This window comes from Colius striatus, chromosome 1 (assembly GCF_028858725.1).
Source record: "Colius striatus isolate bColStr4 chromosome 1, bColStr4.1.hap1, whole genome shotgun sequence".
Lineage (NCBI taxonomy): Eukaryota > Metazoa > Chordata > Aves > Coliiformes > Coliidae > Colius > Colius striatus.
The window spans coordinates 628,577-646,805 of NC_084759.1; the positions used below are offsets into that span (position 1 = coordinate 628,577).

The 18,229-nt window shown below is 54.8% G+C and overlaps 1 long non-coding RNA gene across 1 annotated transcript in view; it reads right to left on the bottom strand.

Moving 5' to 3' along the window:
• Positions 1 to 5,629: 5,629 nt before the first annotated feature.
• The window catches only part of LOC133624902 (uncharacterized), a 38,162-nt gene continuing 25,562 nt past the window's right edge, over positions 5,630 to 18,229 (bottom strand). The window contains exons 2-3 of the long non-coding RNA XR_009818185.1: positions 8,399 to 8,496; positions 5,630 to 5,759 (exon numbers count right to left, since the gene is read on the bottom strand). This is a non-coding gene — a long non-coding RNA (uncharacterized LOC133624902). The remainder of the gene's footprint in view (positions 5,760 to 8,398; positions 8,497 to 18,229) is intronic.

Below are 18,229 nucleotides of genomic sequence, written 5' to 3' on the forward strand. Positions count from 1 at the left end.
TTTCTCTTTTAAATCCTTCCAAGTGTCAACCACAGAGCTGCTGAGCAGGGAGCAGACAGATGGTTCAGCGTGCAGCCCCTGGCCCTGCTCTGCAGCCTGCTGAGAGGCACTGACAGACAGAGCTCAGACCTTCACTCAGGAAAGACACCCAGGGCTGGAGCCTCCTGTTAGCACCAGGCACTGGATAATGCAAAACCAGGGCTAAAAATGTGCTCCTGGTTTTAACTGAGCCACCAAACCTTTGTGCCTTCAGCAGCTGAGGCTGTTTCTCTCTGCCCTGCTGCCTCAGAGCGTGCTCTGGTTTCAGAAAGCTGCTTCCCAGCCACAGTGGCAAATCCACTCTGAGCTCAGGTTTACCTGCCCAGCATAAAATAAGATGCTGGTGTCTGGTGTGAATTATTCAGATGGGCATTGCTATGCCTCGTTGTGCTCCACTGCTCAGTCAAAGACAGTCAGAGCAGACGTCCTGAGCCCTGCCAGGGCTGAGGAAACTCTCCATGGATGAAAGGAACACACAGCACTTCTGTGGATGCACCCTGTGTGTTTGTACAAACAGCACAGCTTTCCTGTCAGCTGCTTCTCCAAGCCTGTTGTAAAGCACAGGAGATCCATGCAAGGACCCAAGGGATATTCCCTGGCTGTGTTTAGGTAAGGGAGGGATGTGTGATACAGTGGCACCTGGAGATGTGGCTCCTCAGCTGAGCTGAGCTCCTTGAAACCCAGGCACTGGAGCATTGGTTGGGTGGGAAGAGAGGAGAGTGAAGCCTCATCTCCTCCAGCAGCCAGGGCAGAGTCCAGACTGCTGGGCAGCACTGTCAGATTCATCATGGGAAGGGAGGTTGTGACTTGTGTCTGGAAGCAAGAAAACGTGTCAATGGCACAAGGTGTCTCAACTCCATAAAGCAGCAGCCCTGAAATGCCACAAGTGTGTGTCTGAGCTGATACAGAACCACAGAGTCGTTGGAGAAGCCCTTGAAGCTCCTGGAGTCCCCTCACCCTGCCACAGCCACCACTGAGCCCTCAGCACCTCAGCCCAGGGCTTTGGGATCCCTCCAGGGCTGGGCACTGCCCCAGCTCCCTGGGCAGCCTGGCACAGGGCTGACACCCCTCTCAGGGACACAGTTCTGCCTCAGCTCCAGCCTCAACCTCCCCTGGGGCAGCCAACACCTTTCACTGGGCATTATTTCCCTGGGGAACAACTGCAAAGTTTCCTCCCTCAGATCAGGGGTGTTTGTAATAACAATAACAGTGCAAGTTGATGTTTATCCCAGCAGCCTTCAGGCTCACAGGAATGCAGTATTTGTTCTTTCCACAGCCAAGTGCAATGTTTACACCTTTAGTGGTGTGTTTCTGTATCACCACACTCCCATTTAAACAAGAGCTTGTTCTGCAGACCCCTGAGAGAGCTGCAAAAATCTGTGTGCTCAGGTTTGCCAGATTTATGATGTTGGATCCCTTCTGGTTGGTGCTTCTCCCTTTGGTTCATTGTTCACAGCACTACCTTGCCTTTTTGTGCTCTAGCTCATCATGCTGTGTTGCAGCAGAACCAGTTTCTCTCTCATTCCTCTCAGGCTGTTCACCCCAACCCTTGTTCATCCAGGAGTCTGGCTCTCCATCCCTTCCCCTTGCATTTCCATTGCATCACTTGTGGGGAGCTGCACAATCCTCTTTGTCACTGGGACTGATCCGAGGCCCCGTGAGCTTCTGCACTGTTACCTCTCCCTGCTGTCCATCACTGGTTTGGGTTTGTCTCTGTCCACACCACCTACTGGGATGAGCATTTTCTGGGTCAGCTACAGGGAAACCAGCTTTGGAGCGTGTTTTGCTCAGCTTCACGTTGTTCATTCCTTCTTCATGGAGCCCTCAGTGCTTCTGGCCACAGCCTTTGAACGTTCTGTGGCCATGTACTACCTGCTGAGACACTGCTCCATCCTCACCAGCGCCAGGATGGGCAGGACTGGCCTGGCTGCTCTGTGCAGATGCCTCTTAGAAGAGCTGCCATCACTCTTGGAGCTGAGAAGATTGCTCCAGCCCCATGTGCTCTCCCACCCCTGCTCTCTGCATCAGGAGCTGATCCAGCTGCCCTGTGCACACATTGCATTCCACAGCTGGTATGACTTTGCTGTGGCCATTCTGTTTCTGACATTTGACCTCATCTTCATGTCACAGTACTGATTGAAAGGGCCATCCTGAGCATCACATCCCAGAGAGTGTCTCAGGCTTTGAACAACTGCCTGTGCCACATCCTGCCAGTCCCTGCATCCCTGATGTGTCTGCAGTGCTCTGGTACACCAAGCTTGTGTTTCTTCCCACCCCTGTTTTCACATCCAACACCTACCTTCTGCTCCTCTCTGCTGAACCCCATCATCTGCAGCAGAAACACTAAACAGATATGCAGGGATCTACCTCAGGGGCCTCATGTCGAGGAGGAGCTTCTCCAGTGGGACAGGGGAGATGTCCCTGGCAGAGGTGAGTGCTCTGAAGGTAACCATCCAGATGTCAGTTCTTGTCCTCTTGCCCTGATGAGGAGCAGCCAGGAGTTTTCTCAGGTCCACAGATTTTAGCTGACCCTTAGAGCACTTCAGAGCCCCCAGTAGCTTGTAGTTAGCCATGTCTTTTGACTCCCTTCCCACCCTGAGTGCCTCAGTTACTCCCTGCTCCATCTCCACGCTGCACAACCAGGCACGAGCCAGGTTCAGTGACAGTGCAGTAGCCATGGATGGTTATTTGATGTTTGCCTGGCTGTGTTGCTGCACATGAAGTCTCACCTATTCCAGATGATTTTGATAAGGGAAGCCATGTTAAAATAGCAATTTAAATCATCCCAGCCCTGTTTTCCAGCTGATTCTGCTCATGAACCTCATCAGGTGCCTCTTGTTTGGCTGGTGCTGTAGAGTGACACAAGCAGCTCCTGCAGCCTCTCGTGATGACCCATGCTGTCTGCCCCTTTTTCTCCCCTTATTTATCTGTCTTATCCTGTCCTTAGATCTGAAGATCTTGGTAGCAGAGATTGTCCTTTCACTCTACACCTCTAACACCGTTTTTAAAGGATCTGACCTGTGCTTCGACAGACAGCAAAGGCACAGATGCTAAATACTGCTGCTGCTAATTGCTTCTCTTCCTGGGCTACATGACTGAGATGCTAAATAACAAGAATACTGAACAACAACAACAAAGTGGATATTGAACAGCTCTTGGTGCTGCACTTGTGTGCCACCTGCATCTGTATCTGGATTCGTACAGGTACAGCGTGTGACCCAAGGAGTGAAGGAATGATGTCTGCAGCTCAGAAACTACTCTGTCACTTGGGAAAACCAAGTTCTTAATTCTTCAGCCTGCTGAGAGGGCTGGAAAGAGAAACAAGAGCACTGGCAAGCAAAGAAAGTGGCCACCACAGACGGAAAGGCTTCTGCTTATAGTGATGTGTTCCGAACTAACAGCGTTTGCTCAGGGTGAGAAGCAGCAGCTCTGGGTCTTGGGCTGCTGAGCTGGAACCTCTGCAGAGACTAGAGATGGGGAGAAAGGAAGCAAAGAGCTGAGGTGGTTGGAAAAGGGCATGAAGACAAGTTTGAGAACATTGAGAATGGTCATTGAGGCACCTCAGTGGAAGATCCAGGAGGGAGAGACAAAGGATGGGGCAGGAGAAGGATGACTGAAGGACAACGAAGTGATACGACACTGTCACTGCTTGTTTTGAGCAGGGAGCCAGGCACTTATCGCTCTGATAAGGGTGTTCCTGGCAAAGCACTGCCTGCCAGGACATCTGCCTGTGGGGTTTTGTTTAGCTGGGTAGAAACACGAAGGGAGGAGTGTCATGGTTTTGTCTGGGATGGAGTTAATGTTCTTCATCGTGGCTTGTGAGGGGCTGTGTTTTGGGCTCATGATGCAAGCAGTGCTGATAACACAGGGGTGTTTTAGCTACTGCTGAGCAGGGCTTGCACAGCATCAAGGGCTTCTCTGCTTCTCACACTGCCCCACCAGTAGACAGAGGGTCAGAAGGAGCTGGGGAAACCTGTGTGTGGTGCTTGCTCCTGAGAGCTCCATCTGCCTGTCCCACGGTGATGGGCCAGGGCTGTGTAAAGCTCCCCTGTAGCACTCTGGTGTCTTTTATCTCATCCTGGACAGAATTACAGGTTAAAGACTACCTGGATTTTCTTGTGCCATGCCTGAATCAGTGCTTAGAGTCACAAAATCCCCCAGTGCTGGGCTGGCAGGGCCCTGCAGAGCTGCTGCAGCCCCAGCCCCTGCTCCAGCAGCTGCCCCTGGCTCAGGGGGCACAGGAACGTGTCCAGCTGGGGTTGGAAACCTCCTGAGAAGGAGCCTCCACACCCTCCCTGGGCAGCCTGGGCCAGGGCTCCCTCCCCTCAGCACCAAAGGACTTTCCCCTCCTGGTCCAGGGGCACTTGCTGTGTCCCAGCCTCTGCCCCTCACCCCTTGTCCTGCTTCTGCAGGGGGTTGGGTTGGATGAGCTCTAAAGGTCCCTTCCAACTCCACCACACTGTGATTCTATGAAACACATCTGGCTCCTTCCTGAGCATCAGTCAACACTCTTTACCTTCAATGCCCACCAAAGCATCCTACAAAGCCAGACACAAGCCCCTGAGAAAGACCTGGGGAAAGGTTTCATGCAGCTACAAGCGTGGAGCTGTGGCAGAGGCAGTGCTTGGTGTAGCTAGAAAAAAGATGCCCTGATAAATATGCATCTACTGCAAGCACATAGCTGCAGACATGTCAGACAAATATAGTTTGTGGTGAGAGGTGCTGCCTTTTATTAGATGAACTTGCAGTCAGGAGAACAGCTATAAAAATCTCTCAAACTCACAAGCTGTTCCTACAGTTGGAAAGGCAGCCACATCCACAGCTAAACACATCTTCAGGAGATCAGCTCTGGGATTGATGGCACCTGCCTCACAGCTCTGTTCAATGCCTGGTTTTAGCATCCAGTGGAACCAGTTTGCACTGTTGTGGTTCTCTGCTGCTTGCCTTGTCATCCTGAGATGAGAGGAGGTTCCCTTTGTTTCCCATGTTTCTTGAGGACAGATGGGTCTCCCCACCTCTCCCAGGGAGCTCTCCATCCTCCACAGCCTGGAGCACCCATGTGAGAGGACAGAGATGCCCCATGGTCCTCAGCCACGTCCCAGGAACCATCCGAGGAGCCTTCCCAGAGTGACACGCCGTGTCCTTCCCAGTGCTCCCAGTTCCAACCCAGGGGCAGGGCACAGCTCCTCCTGCTGCTGAGCTTTGTGATGCTCCCCAAACACCTCCCCCAGCTGCCAGCAGTTCACTCCCTGAGATGTTTTTCCTCTTGCATTTAGGGTAAAAGCCACAATCCGGGGTAAATTTACACAGAAATGGTCAAACAATGGTGGTTTTGGTAAATGAGACAGGCAGAAGCTTTGGCTGATTTGTCAAACACAAATCACATCCATCAGATCTCTCCTCTCGTGTGGAAGGGCAGCAAAGTGTGTACACAGGGGGAAAGAATGTCCCTCCTAGCTTTTGAGATGAATTCACTTGCATATTGCATGATGTTCCCACAAATGAGACAGAGGCTGTTGCTGAGCTTGAACCATTATGGGGAGGTTTCCAAATCCCTTTTCTCGTGCTGCTGCAAAGAAAGATGAAGCAAGGATCTGAGAGAGCAGCCTGGACCTCATGGCAGCCTGGTGGCAGAGTAAAGGGAGTGTTTATTAAATCCACAGCACAGGAGCACAGGAGGATTAATGCTCAGGGTCACTCTGAACAATTGAAGGAATGATCTGCAAAAAAAACCCCACAAAGGCAACAAAACTCACATTCAGAATCATGGAATCACAGTGGTGGGGGCTGGAAGGGACCTGCAGAGCTCATCCAGCCCAACCCCCTGCAGAAGCAGCTCCCACCTAGATCAGGTCACACAGGAACGTGTCCAGGGGGGTCTCCAGGAGCTCCAAGGAAGGAGCCTCCACACCCTCCCTGGGCAGCCTGGGCCAGGGCTCCCTCCCCTCACAGGGAAACACTTTGTCCTTGTGCTTCAATGGAACTGTTTGCGCTCCAGCCTCAGCCCATCACCCCTTGTCCTGCTGCTGGATACAACAAGTGCTGCCCCAAGCTCCTGACACCCACCAGGGAGATGTTTGTCACTGTTAATGAGCTGCCCCTGAGCTCAGGCTCCTCTTCTCCAGACTGAACAGCCCCAGGGCCCGCAGCCTTTCCTCACAAGGAAGATGCTCCAGTGCCCTGATCATCTTGGTGTCCCTGCACTGGCCTCTCTGCAGCAGTTCCCTGTCCCTCTGGAGCTGGGCAGCCCAGAGCTGGACACAGGACTCCAGATGAGGCCTCAGCAGATATGGCAGAGCAGAGAGGGAGAAGAACCTCCCTGGCCCTGCTGCCCACACTCTTCTTGCTGCCCCCAGGCTGCCGTTGGCTTCTTGCCCACGAGGGCACGTTGCTGGCTCCTGCTGAGCTCATTATCACCCAGCACTGCCAGGTCTGTCTCTGCAGAGCTGCTCTCCAGCAGCTCACCCCCAGCCTGTGCTGCTGCAGGGGGTTGTTCCTCCCCAGCTGCAGGACTCTGCCCTGACAGAGTCAGCCTCTGGGCAATCAGCCAGTGCTCCCAGTGTGGTGCCAGCAGGGCACTTGCTGAGGGTCCCTCTGTGCCCTCACCCAGGTCAATGATGAAGATGTTGAACCAGACTGGCCCCAGAACCCATCCCTGTGCAACTGCACTGGCCACAGGCCTCCAGCTCCACTCTGTGCCATCGGTGTGTCTGCCCCTCTGGCAGGGATGGATGCCACCCTTCTGACTGTCTTGTCATTGCTGTGCCAGAACCTGCAGAGAAGATCCCTTCACGTGACAGGGGGATTCCCAGCTGCAGGGGGGTGTTTCCATGAGGGGGTTGTGAGCTGTGGCTTGGGCTCATCCCAGCTCCTCACGAGGCAGCTGTAGGTGAGCACCAAAGCTGTTTGGGTGGCTGAGATGGCAGGAGTGTAAGTGAAGTGGCTGTGGGTTGATAATCTCACTAACATCAGAAGGGTTTGAGGGCTACAAATAGGGGGCTGTTTAGAAAGCAAATCCCACAGAGCTGCAACGTTCAGCTGAGCCACGAGGGTCAGTGGCTGTCATTAATGACAATTAGCACCAGTGAAACAGGGCCTGAGGACGGCTCCTGCTGCTGCCACTCCTGGCCTTGGGTCTAATTAGATTTGTCAGGCTGGTTTTGGGTTAAATTTCATTGTAATTGGTGCTTTTATTCCAGGTGTGTGGCCAGAAGGAGATGTGTGGAAAAGGGTCTGGAGTCCTGGGGGTACAAACCCCCCCAAATCACCAGGAGCCCTCACAGTGAGGGTGGATGTTTGAGGGTGCAGGGCAGTGGCTTCCCAGCAGTTCAGCCCTGGGCACTGGGTCCAGGTTGGGTCTCCCAGTACAGCAGTGACAGGCTGGAGGTGCTGGGCTGTGTGGGTTTGATTACCCACCCACACCTTCTCCACCATCAAATCTGCTGTGCTCACAGCTGTGGCTTTTGACCTCTGTGCCATGATCTGCAGCCCCTGAGGTCTATGTCATAGACTCAAAGTCATTTCAGTTGGAAAACACCTTTAAGATCATCGACTCCAAGCACTAACTGTCCCTCCTGACAAACTCTGGCACCAGCATTGGTTTGGGGTTCACCACCCAGCTGGTACTTCTGGTGCTCCTGCCCTCCTTTGTCCCAGAGATGCTGGGGACAAATGATCCCTTTCACTCTGTCTTGCCTACACCAGGCTGTCCCCAGTGTCACTCACTCCATTTATGAGACAGCAGCATTTTGCCCAGGGAGGGTGTGGAGGCTCCTTCCTTGGAGCTCTTGGAGACCCCCCTGGACACGTTCCTGTGTGACCTGATCTAGGTGGGAGCTGCTTCTGCAGGGGGTTGGGCTGGATGAGCTCTGCAGGTCCCTTCCAGCCCCCCCATGCTGTGACTCTGTGATTTATGGCTTAAGTATTTGTTCTTTCCCCAAAGACTTTTGTGCACCATGATCCTTAAGACTGTCTTGAGTACTGCAGCCAAGGAGGAGGGACCCAGGGCCTGGCACCTCCCATGCCTGTGATGTCCTAATCTTAAACCTTACAGTCATCAGCCCACCCATGATTCACAAGTCCCACTTGTCCCACTGTTCCCACCCTCACAGCCAAGCTCTGATCATCCCATCACAATGAACCTGTGCATGGTATGAAAACCAAACAGATCTAGCAGCTGGACTGCCAGAAAGCTGCAAGAAGCCAGATGTGACTTCACAGTCCTGGTGTGAGCTGCACTGGAGCTGAGACCTGCCTGTGGCTGTGTGGGTAGGTGAGTGGGTAAAGCCTTGCAGGTGGAGTCACAGGGCTCAGAAAGGACATGAGAATGAAGTTGCAAGTTTAAGGGCAAGCTCATCACCTGATGCCAGCTGCAGAGACTTGGGCAGGCAGATTCCCCTTGGAAGCTGTGCCATTTGTACACCCAGATGTGGCTTCTTCCATTGCACACATGAGACACTATTAATTAGGAGAAATGCATGTCACTCTCAGGGATACAACTGCATAAACACTTTAAGCAATTTCCTCTATTGATTTGCCTCTTGAAGTGATGTCTAATGGAGAATGATGTCCTGTCCACTTCCCTTAGTAAAGAAAACCTGAAGGAACAAATACTTCAATGAGGTTTACAGTGCTGCAGCAGGTTGCTGGGTATATCCAGCAACATTACCCCAGGAATATCAGCAACTGGCACGAGGGGAGCACAGGGGTTATCAGCAAGAACAGTTATTCTCAGTGGGTACAACGGGGAGTTAAAGATTAACCAGCCAAAGCAAATGCAAGCTGTCACCTAGATTGGGTGGGTTTAAGAACCAGACCTGTGGGTCTGCAGAGGAGCTGACAAGGGAGGTCCTGAGGTGGGATTCCTCTCAGGCAGACCAGAGAAGCTCTGAGATCCATCACGAGGATGGGTTTGCCAGAGGTCCCCCCAGGGTTTCATGCACAAGTAAAGGTTTGCATCTGCACCATGAGCCTGGGGTTTCCAGGGCATGGCAGGTCCTGCTGCCTGGGCACAGGGTGGGCTGGCAGCCCACCAACAGAGAGAACTGGGGGTGTTCCTCCCTCAGCAATGCATGCATGATTAACCCATGCATTTGTCACATGCTGCTGTGTCCATCTAACCAAACAAGCAGCGTTTGGAGCAGGGGGGAGTTATTTTTGCTGCCTGGCACTCAAATGTCCCATTCCACCAGCATTTTATACCCATTCTGCTATGGTGTGAGCTCCCCAAGCTTCGCCTCCCTTTGTAAGCAAGGGCTCTGTGTCTGCCAGCTCCTGACCCTCTAATGAGCTGATGCCCAGCTTTGGGGCACAGAGGTAGCAGTAAGGACAAGACACACATCATCAAGACCCATCCTTGGAGAGCATTAGTGGTCTACTTAAGGCATCTCAAGGGAAAGAGGAATTCCTCAGGGCCTGGTGCTCAGGAGCACTGTCCCTCATGTCACGCTGGATGCTGAAGGCAGAGGTGGATTCACATGTGTCTGGCTGAGAGAGGCAACCTCTGGCTGTTTATCACCCTGCTGTGATGCAGCCTTACTCATCCCACAGCCTTACACCACCAATCCTGCCTGTCCCAGGACCGTGAGATTGCCCATGACCATGCTGGGGGTGACTGGGGACTTTCCTGCATCTGCCTCCCTTGAGGATGGGGGGATGGAGGATTTTCCAGTTCACAGGTGGATTTCCAAAGCAAGGTCTGGCCGTTGCCATTCCCCATCCCCACAGAGCTCCACACAAGCAATCAGACAGTCTGGGAGCTCTGGTTTGTTCAGGGGTGCTTGGTAGCCCCAGGTGTGAGCTTCCCCCTCTTCCCCTCCCAGCACACTCTGTGACCTCCTTCTCCACCTTCTCCTTTCTACCTTCCCAGCCCCAGGATGCAGGACCTCCAGAGAATTGCCAGAGCTGCCCTCTTTCCTCTCAAGCTCTCCATCACCTGCAGACATGATGCAATTCCCTGTAATTCTCTGCTTCAACTCTTGCTGCACAAACAGGGGGAATTTATACTGGGGGGAGTTCTTGCTCCTTTTTTGCCTGTTGGACAAATCTCTGCTCAGCACTATTGCAACCAAATCACAACCCAACAGGGACCAAAGAGTCCTGCTGAGCAGGGCAGCAAGTGCTCTTTGTGTCATGAGCCTGGACTCAGTGCTGTGTGAGCAATCCCTGTGCCTGGGCAGCACTGGGGTCCTGGGGTTTGGGACAGGCAAGGGGCACATCCCAGCTGCAGGTCCCTCACCTGGCTCTGGCTATTCCCTGCAGCCATGGAGCTGTGGGCTGCTTGTGTGGGTCATCCTTACACAGCACCAAAAGCCTCCACAGCTTCTAAATCTCTTCAGCACCAACCATCTGCAGCTGCAGATTGGATAAAGCCCTGGGTTTATTGTTCTAACACCACCTGTGGAGACTCATGGAGGGGAAATATTCCCTCACTTGCATACAGCAAAGCTTTAGCAATTGGCTTTTTCCTCCAGGCAAACGTTCCCTGAGCATTTCTACCCTGGCTGACACTTTCCCTCTCCCTGCAATGACTGAGTGACTCCTTCATTCTCTCTTTCTCAGTCACTGCTTGGAAAACCTCTCTCCCAAAGTCATTCTTCCTCCTGCTTATGGAGCTTTCTGTGTGAAAGAAACCCCCACAACTCTGTGTGAATTCCCCACTCTTCCTACATCCTGAACCCCATCAGCTTCCCCTGTCTTCCAGCTCTCACAGTTCCTTACAGCTGGTTCATCTTCCCCTGCAAAGCCAAGCGAGCGAGGTGTTTGTGTCAGTGGCTGTCTGTCACATCCCACATCAGCTCTGCTTTTATTTAATGATTTCTGGTTCCTTCCAACCAAATCTGACAGAGATGGAACAATCATGGGGATATCAAGAGCCTCCAGGTTTCATGAGTCAGGTCTCTGGAGAAGGGAGATCCTGCAAAGTGACAGGCAGGAGGGGAAGGTCTGGAGAGACAGCTCAGAATCACACAGTCCCTGAATGGTGTGGGCTGGCAGAGCCCTGCAGAGCTGCTGCACCCCAGCCCCTGCTCCAGCAGCTGCCCCTGGCTCAGGGGCACAGGAACGTGTCCAGCTGCGGTTGGGAACCTCAGAGAAGGAGCCTCCACACCCTCCCTGGGCAGCCTGGGCCAGGGCTCCCTCCCCTCAGCACCAAAGCACTTGCTCCTGAGCCTTGCAGCACCTTGCAGGAGCCTTTAGGTGCTTGTGAGTGTTGCTGAGGTGCCCCTGAGCTCAGGCTTCTGTTCCCCAGGCTGAGCAGCCCCAGGGCTGCAGCCTTTCCTCCTCACACACATGTTGCAGCCCCTCAGCACCTTGGCAGCCCTGGACTGGCCTCTCTGCAGCACTTCCCTGTCCCTCTGGAGCTGGGCAGCCCAGCCCTGGCCACAGCACTGCAGATGTGGCCTCCCCACTGCAGCTGGGGCAGAGCACAGGGGCAGCACAACCTCCCTGACCTGCTGCCCATGCTCTGCTCGTGCCCCCAGGCTGCCATTGGCTCCTTGGCATGTGGCTCATGTTTAATTTGTTCACCTGAACTCCCAGGCCCAACTGGTCCAACTGCTGAGCATCAAAAGCTACGTGGGATGCAGAGCAGGGGAGGACAGACTCTGATGCTCCCGTTGTGCTCAGCTGTCTGATGTTTAACGTGGTGCTGAGGGTCGTGGGTCAGTGGTGGCCGTGGCAGGGTGAGGGGAGGAGTTGCACTCAATGAGCTTAAAGGTCTTTTCCAGCCAAAATGATCCCGTGAGTGTGGCTCTTGGGAAGATGCAGAACCTTGAGCCACAAACCACTTTGTAGCAATTCATCCCATTTATTAAGACTTCTGCTTTTGTTTTCCTGGAGAAGAGACCTGAGCCATTACAAATGAGCAGAGCTGCAGTGGCACAAAGGCAGCAGAGCTGACCCTTGGCAGTGGGAAAGGCCAAAGTAGAGATGAAAGGATGGATTGCATTGATCCTGCTCTCACTGAAGAGGTCAGAGACACCCGATCAGTAACCCCTGCACTGAGCCCAGCACAGTATGTTTCTCTCACTTTATGCCTAGGAAAATGTCTGGTGCTTTCTGTGAGACACAAGAGATGGAAACAGACACTCAGTGGGCAGCTGGAGGTGGCAAAGCCCAAGCAGGATGCATGCTCATCACCACCTAGGTCCAGCCAAACCCTTCCTTAACGCTCTGATTGATGGTGAAACACCAGGTTGCATCATCATGGGTTCTTGCCTCTGGTTCCCCCACCAATTTATCCTTTTTTTCATTAGTTTTAGGAAACATCCAGCAGGAAAATTGATCAGCAGCAATGCTGAGCTGAATCTAAAGTGAGAGAAACAGAAATACAGAATCACATGGTGGGGTTGGAAGGGACCTTTACAGCCCATCCAGTCCAACCCCTCTGCAGAAGCAGGTCCCACCCAGGTCAGGTCACACAACAAAGCCACCCATGAGGTCAGTCAGCATCAGGCAGATGTGAGGAACAGCCATGAACCCTCCACAGACAACGTGTGGCTACACATCCCAGTCCCTGTACTGGGAATTGCACTGGAGAGGCAGCCTGAGGTCACCAGGAAGGCTGTATCCTCAGCTTTTTAGAGCCAGGCTGTGATCCCCTGCAGGAAATGCTGCTTCCAGGGGGGCCTGGGAAACTCTCCTGCAGGTCACAGCTGCAGGTAGCCCATTGCCCAGCTCAGAGGGCCCAAAGAAGCTCCTTTTACCTGATAAAGTGCCCTGCAGATTGGAGCAATCTCCAGGGGGTGGGGGGGGGGTGTTTCTCCCAGCTGTAGAATCTTACCCTCTCGTTTGAATCAAGCACAACCAGCCACAGAAACCTGCCAAGTGACAGCTCCTGCAAATAACTCACCTGCTGCTGTGAGAGCCAGGAGCGAGGAGCTGCCTCTGAAGCCCAGGGACATCTGCAGAGGGGCAGGGAGGCAGCGATGTCCATGCACTGCCCTGGGGCTCCCAGGCAGCAGGGGCTGCAGAGCTCTGCTCTGTGCTGGGGGTGCAAATGGGGGTGCAACTCCTTTCTTGTGAGCTGCCTGGGGAGACACCACCTTCCACTGCCTCCCCAGACCGTGGCGTGGGAGGGGGCACGAAGGCTCCCGAGCGCCGTGTCATCCCCTTTGCAGTGGGGCTGGATGAGGTGGGATGGCTGAGGACACCTGGGGAGTGATGCTGACCTCCCCCAGCCAACCCTCCCGAGGTGACAAGAGTCTGCTGCCTCCAGCCTGGCTCTGCCTGCCTCTGGGGGTGTTCAAACACCAAGGTGAGCGGTGCTGTGCCTGTGTCTGCTCTCTCCAGCAGCCTTTCATCACCATTGCTGGCTGGAGCGCTCAGCTTCACCTTGTACTTGGTGTGGACTCTCTTTGGGGGCATAAAAGGAAAATCCAATATTAGCAGAGAGTTAAAGATGCTGTGAGGGAATGGAAACTAATAAAAGTACGAAGAGACACAAACTTTGTTACCTCAAATTAAGCACTAAATCTAGATTTACTTGCTGAAGTAAACCCAGACAGATTGGCTGGGGACAGACTCTTTCTTCCTCAGATGGATGTTGTCTTTTCCCTTCTTTCTTTTTGTTTCTGCTTTTTCTTACCCTCCCCTCTCAGGGAAATTACCCTGGCTCAGGGCAACTCTAGTGTGAGAATTGGTGAGTTTATTTGAAGTCCCCAGACCCCAGTGAGTCACTTGTGGCACAGGCAGGGCAATGTTTCCTGACACCTGGCAATCACCTTCACACTGGTAAAGCTGGAATGATCTATTGTATTCCCACAGCTAACGTGGCCATCCCTCCCTCTGGGTGAGGCAGTGGCACACAGCTCTCATCAGGGTGGAGGATGGACCTCACCTCCTCCTGTCTCTCTCTGCATGCAGGGCACAGGACCCAGAGCAGTCCCAAAGAGTCACCCAGTCACAGCATGGGGGTGCTGGAAGGGACCTGCAGAGCTCATCCAGCCCAACCCCCTGCAGGAGCAGCTCCCACCTCGATCAGGTCACACAGGAACGTGTCCAGGGGGGTCTCCAAGAGCTCCAAGGAAGGAGCCTCCACACCCTCCCTGGGCAGCCTGGGCCAGGGCTCCCTCCCCTCACAGGGAAACACTTTGTCCTTGTGTTTCAATGGAACTGTTTGTGCTCCAGCCTCATCCCATCACCCCTTGTCCTGTTGCTGGATACAACAAGTGCTGCCCCAAGCTCCTGACACCCACCAGTGAGATGTTTGTCACTGTTAATGAGCTGCCCCTGAGCTCAGTCTCCTCTTCTCCAGACTGAACAGCCCCAGGGCCCGCAGCCTTTCCTCACAAGGAAGATGCTCCAGTGCCCTGATCATCTTGGTGTCCCTGCCCTGGCCTCTCTGCAGCAGTTCCCTGTCCCTCTGGAGCTGGGCAGCCCAGAGCTGGACACAGGACTCCAGATGAGGCCTCAGCAGATATGGCAGAGCAGAGAGGGAGCAGAACCTCCCTGGCCCTGCTGCCCACACTCTTCTTGCTGCCCCCAGGCTGCCGTTGGCTTCTTGCCCACGAGGGCACGTTGCTGGCTCCTGCTGAGCTCATTATCACCCAGCACTGCCAGGTCTGTCTCTGCAGAGCTGCTCTCCAGCAGCTCACCCCCAGCCTGTGCTGCTGCAGGGGGTTGTTCCTCCCCAGCTGCAGGACTCTGCCCTGACAGAGTCAGCCTCTGGGCAATCAGCCAGTGCTCCCAGTGTGGTGCCAGCAGGGCACTCGCCGGGGGTCCGTCTGTCGCTCACCCGGAGGCTGGTGAGGGCGTTGAACCGGAGCGCCCGGCGCACCGCGGGATGAGGCTGCGGGGGCCGGCTCCGTCCCGCACCGCCCCGCAGCGCCAGCAGGGGGCAGCCACGAGCCGCGCTCCGGCAGCCTCGGGGGTCCGGCCCGTAACGCTGCCCGCTGCGGGCTGGGATGCACCGGGACGCCCGGCCGATGCCTCCGCGCTGCTCGGCTGCCATGGGAGACGGGACAGAGCTGCGACGAGGCAGCTCCAGCGCTGCCCAGCCCGGCCAGAGCCCGCACTGAGCTGGGGAAGGGGCTGGAGCACAAGGGGCTGGGCAGGGGCTGAGGGAATGGGGGTGCTGAGCCTGGAGAAGAGGAGCCTGAGGGGACACAGCAGCACTCTCTGACACTCCCTCACAGCAGCCTGTGCCTGGGGAGGTTGGTCTCTGCTCCCCAGTAACAAGAGGAAAGGGGCTGGAGTTGTCCCAGGGGAGGCTGAGGCTGGAGCTGAGGCAGAACTGTTTCCCTGAGAGGGGTGTCAGCCCTGTGCCAGGCTGCCCAGGGAGCTGGGGCAGTGCCCAGCCCTGCAGGGATCCCAAAGCCCTGGGGTGAGGTGCTGAGGGCTGTGGCTCAGTGCTGGCTGTGGCAGGGTGAGCTCAGGGCTGGGCTCCAGCAGCTCCAGGGGCTTCTCCAACCCAAACGCTTCTCTGATTCTGTGATCTCTGGGGAAGGGTTTAAGCACAAGGCAAACACACAGTGTTTTTGCAAGGTTTTGAGACCGGATCTAGGTGGGAGCTGCTTCTGCAGGGGGGTTGGGCTGGATAATCTGTAAAGGTCCCTTCCAACCCCCACCATTGTCTGACTCTGTGATCTATGCACAGTGCTGCTGCTCAGCATGGAACAGCCACAGGCTGCTTTGGTACCTAGAGATTGCTCCCCAGTGAATTCCTGTTGCTGCTTTTTGAGCTTGCAGAAACCTCTGTCATCCCCAACATGCTGCAGAGCTCTCCAGGACAGTGGGTCTCACCCCGGAACGAGGCTCCTGGGCTCAGGTTGTCTCATTCAAGCTTCTCACCCAAACAGCCTCAAGCTTTGACCCTGGATGAAGCAGAGTTACTGCTCAGGGTCTTCACTCGGGGCTTGTAACTTCATTACACATAAGAGGATGCTTATATGTGTCTTTGTGGGTTATGAAGATGTGTGCCATGGGGTCTGAGCCTGGAAAGGGATCCACTGGATCATTGAGAAGGGTTTAAATAGCTCCCAAGGATGTGCTGGTCAGTTTGGGTGCACAGCCCAGGACGGACACCGGTGTCAAAACAGCTCTTAACATTTCAGGTGGTTTAAAACCCTCCTCCAAGGGCAGAGAGTTTATGCAGGGCCTGCAGCTCTGGGTCAGCTGCAAGAGAAGCTCCTTCAGAGACAGCCCCCTCGGTTCCAAAGGGAAGGAATCAGTCTCCCGGGTCTAAAGGAGCCGGGCGGAGGCGGCGCTGCCGTGGCTCAGGGAGGCTGCACGTGCTCATCAGTGCCTGCTAAGTCAGGGATGACAGCTAGCTCAAGGAAATCAGGCAGCCAAGGGAGGGAAGCACTTGTGTTTGAAAGAGGAGACATCAGTTTTGCTTAATGTCTGAGAGTCTGGAAGGGACTGCTTTGCATGAAGGGTTCCCCTTGCACGCCTGGGGGCTGCTTCTCCCATCAGCCTTGTCTGGGACAGCAGCCCAGCTGTGGCTGTGGAGGGTGAGCCTTGCCAGGCCTGGCCCTCGCTGCTCCTAATGGCCCTCATCCTCTAGCTCACACACAATGGATCAAAACCAAAGGTACCCAGAGCACAGAGGGGCAGCAGACCACATCTGAGTGGTTTCTGTGCTGCAAAACCACCCAAAGAGAATGACAGGAACCTGCTCTGGCTGCTCTTGGTCCTGGTTGGGATGAAACAAAGATGCTTCATCTCATCCCTGAGTAGCTGCCCTGGGATGAAAGGCAGAAGGGTCATAAACCCACAGATGCAGTAAGACAGAGGATAGTTGGGGAGCACTGGATCAAAGGCATCAGCCTGACCAACAAAGCTACAGCCAAGCTTTCCAGAGGCTGTACAGCAAGAGTCTGAGGGTGCTCACCTCCCCCTGCAAGCACACAGGCACAGAAGCCATGCTCAGGCACAGAACACGTGTGTGTGGCATTCCCAGTGCAGGCAGGTCCTAATTCTGGCTGCCTGGGATAGCAGGGAATGAACAATTCCCTACAACTCCCTCACAGGAGGCTGCAGGGAGGTGAGGGCTGATCTTTCAGTGATGAATGAACAGGACAAGAGGAAAGGGGCTGGAGCTGCCCCAGGGGAGGTTGAGGCTGGAGCTGAGGCAGAACTGTTTCCCTGAGAGGGGTGTCAGCCCCTGTGCCAGGCTGCCCAGGGAGCTGGGGCAGTGCCCAGCCCTGGAGGGACCCCAGAGCCCTGGGGTGAGGTGCTGAGGGCTGTGGCTCAGTGCTGGCTGTGGCAGGGGGAGCTCAGGGCTGGGCTCCAGCAGCTCCAGGGGCTTCTCCAGCCCAAAGGATTCTCTGCTCCTACAGCTCTGGCAAAGGCTGAACTGTGGGTACACACACAGCACTGCAGAAACATCTGGGGGGCTGTTTTCCTTGCTCTCCTTTCCCAAAGCACCTCACACAAGTGGCAGCATCATGGACAACCAGCTCTGTCCTTGCTGGAGGAGCTCAGCTGGCTCAGCACTTGCACCCCCTGTCCCTTCAGCCTGGCCTCTCAAGGGCAGAAGGGACTTGGCAACACCTTTGCTGGCCACACAGTCTTTGTGCTGAGGCTGCAGGTGGATCCTGAGGAATGGGGATGGCAGCAGAGCCATGGGAGGTGATCAGATGGGAACCAGCCCCTGATCATGGCCAGTGTGGGCAGCTTCATCTGCATCTACCAGGGAGGAGCTGGGGCAGAACTGTGTCCCTGAGAGGGGTGTCAGCCCTGTGCCAGGCTGCCCAGGGAGCTGGGGCAGTGCCCAGCCCTGGAGGGATCCCAAAGCCCTGGGGTGAGGTGCTGAGGGCTGTGGCTCAGTGCTGGCTGTGGCAGGGTGAGCTCAGGGCTGGGCTCCAGCAGCTTCAGGGGCTTCTCCAGCCCAAAAGACTCTGTGATTCTATGACAAATCACCCATGAGTGCTGGTGTGAATGAAAGCCCAGAGAGGGAAGTTGCAGAGCATCAGAGAGGGCTGTGGAGAGCTCTGATCTTGAGTCTTGTGCTTTCGCTGGGGATCTCTGGTGAGAGAAGAGGAGCTGATGACAGATCAGACCCTGCTCTGCCTGTGGGAACAGAGCAGCTTTCTTAGGAGTGGGGACCAGTAGAGCCTGGCCCTTTTAAACCAACAAAGCATAGGCCATCTACAAACACACAGAGGGAAAAAGGTCTGCTGAAGCTGAAGGACTGTGATTCCTCACAAAGCAAGGGGTGTGAATAGCACATGGAGAGGTGTGAGCCACA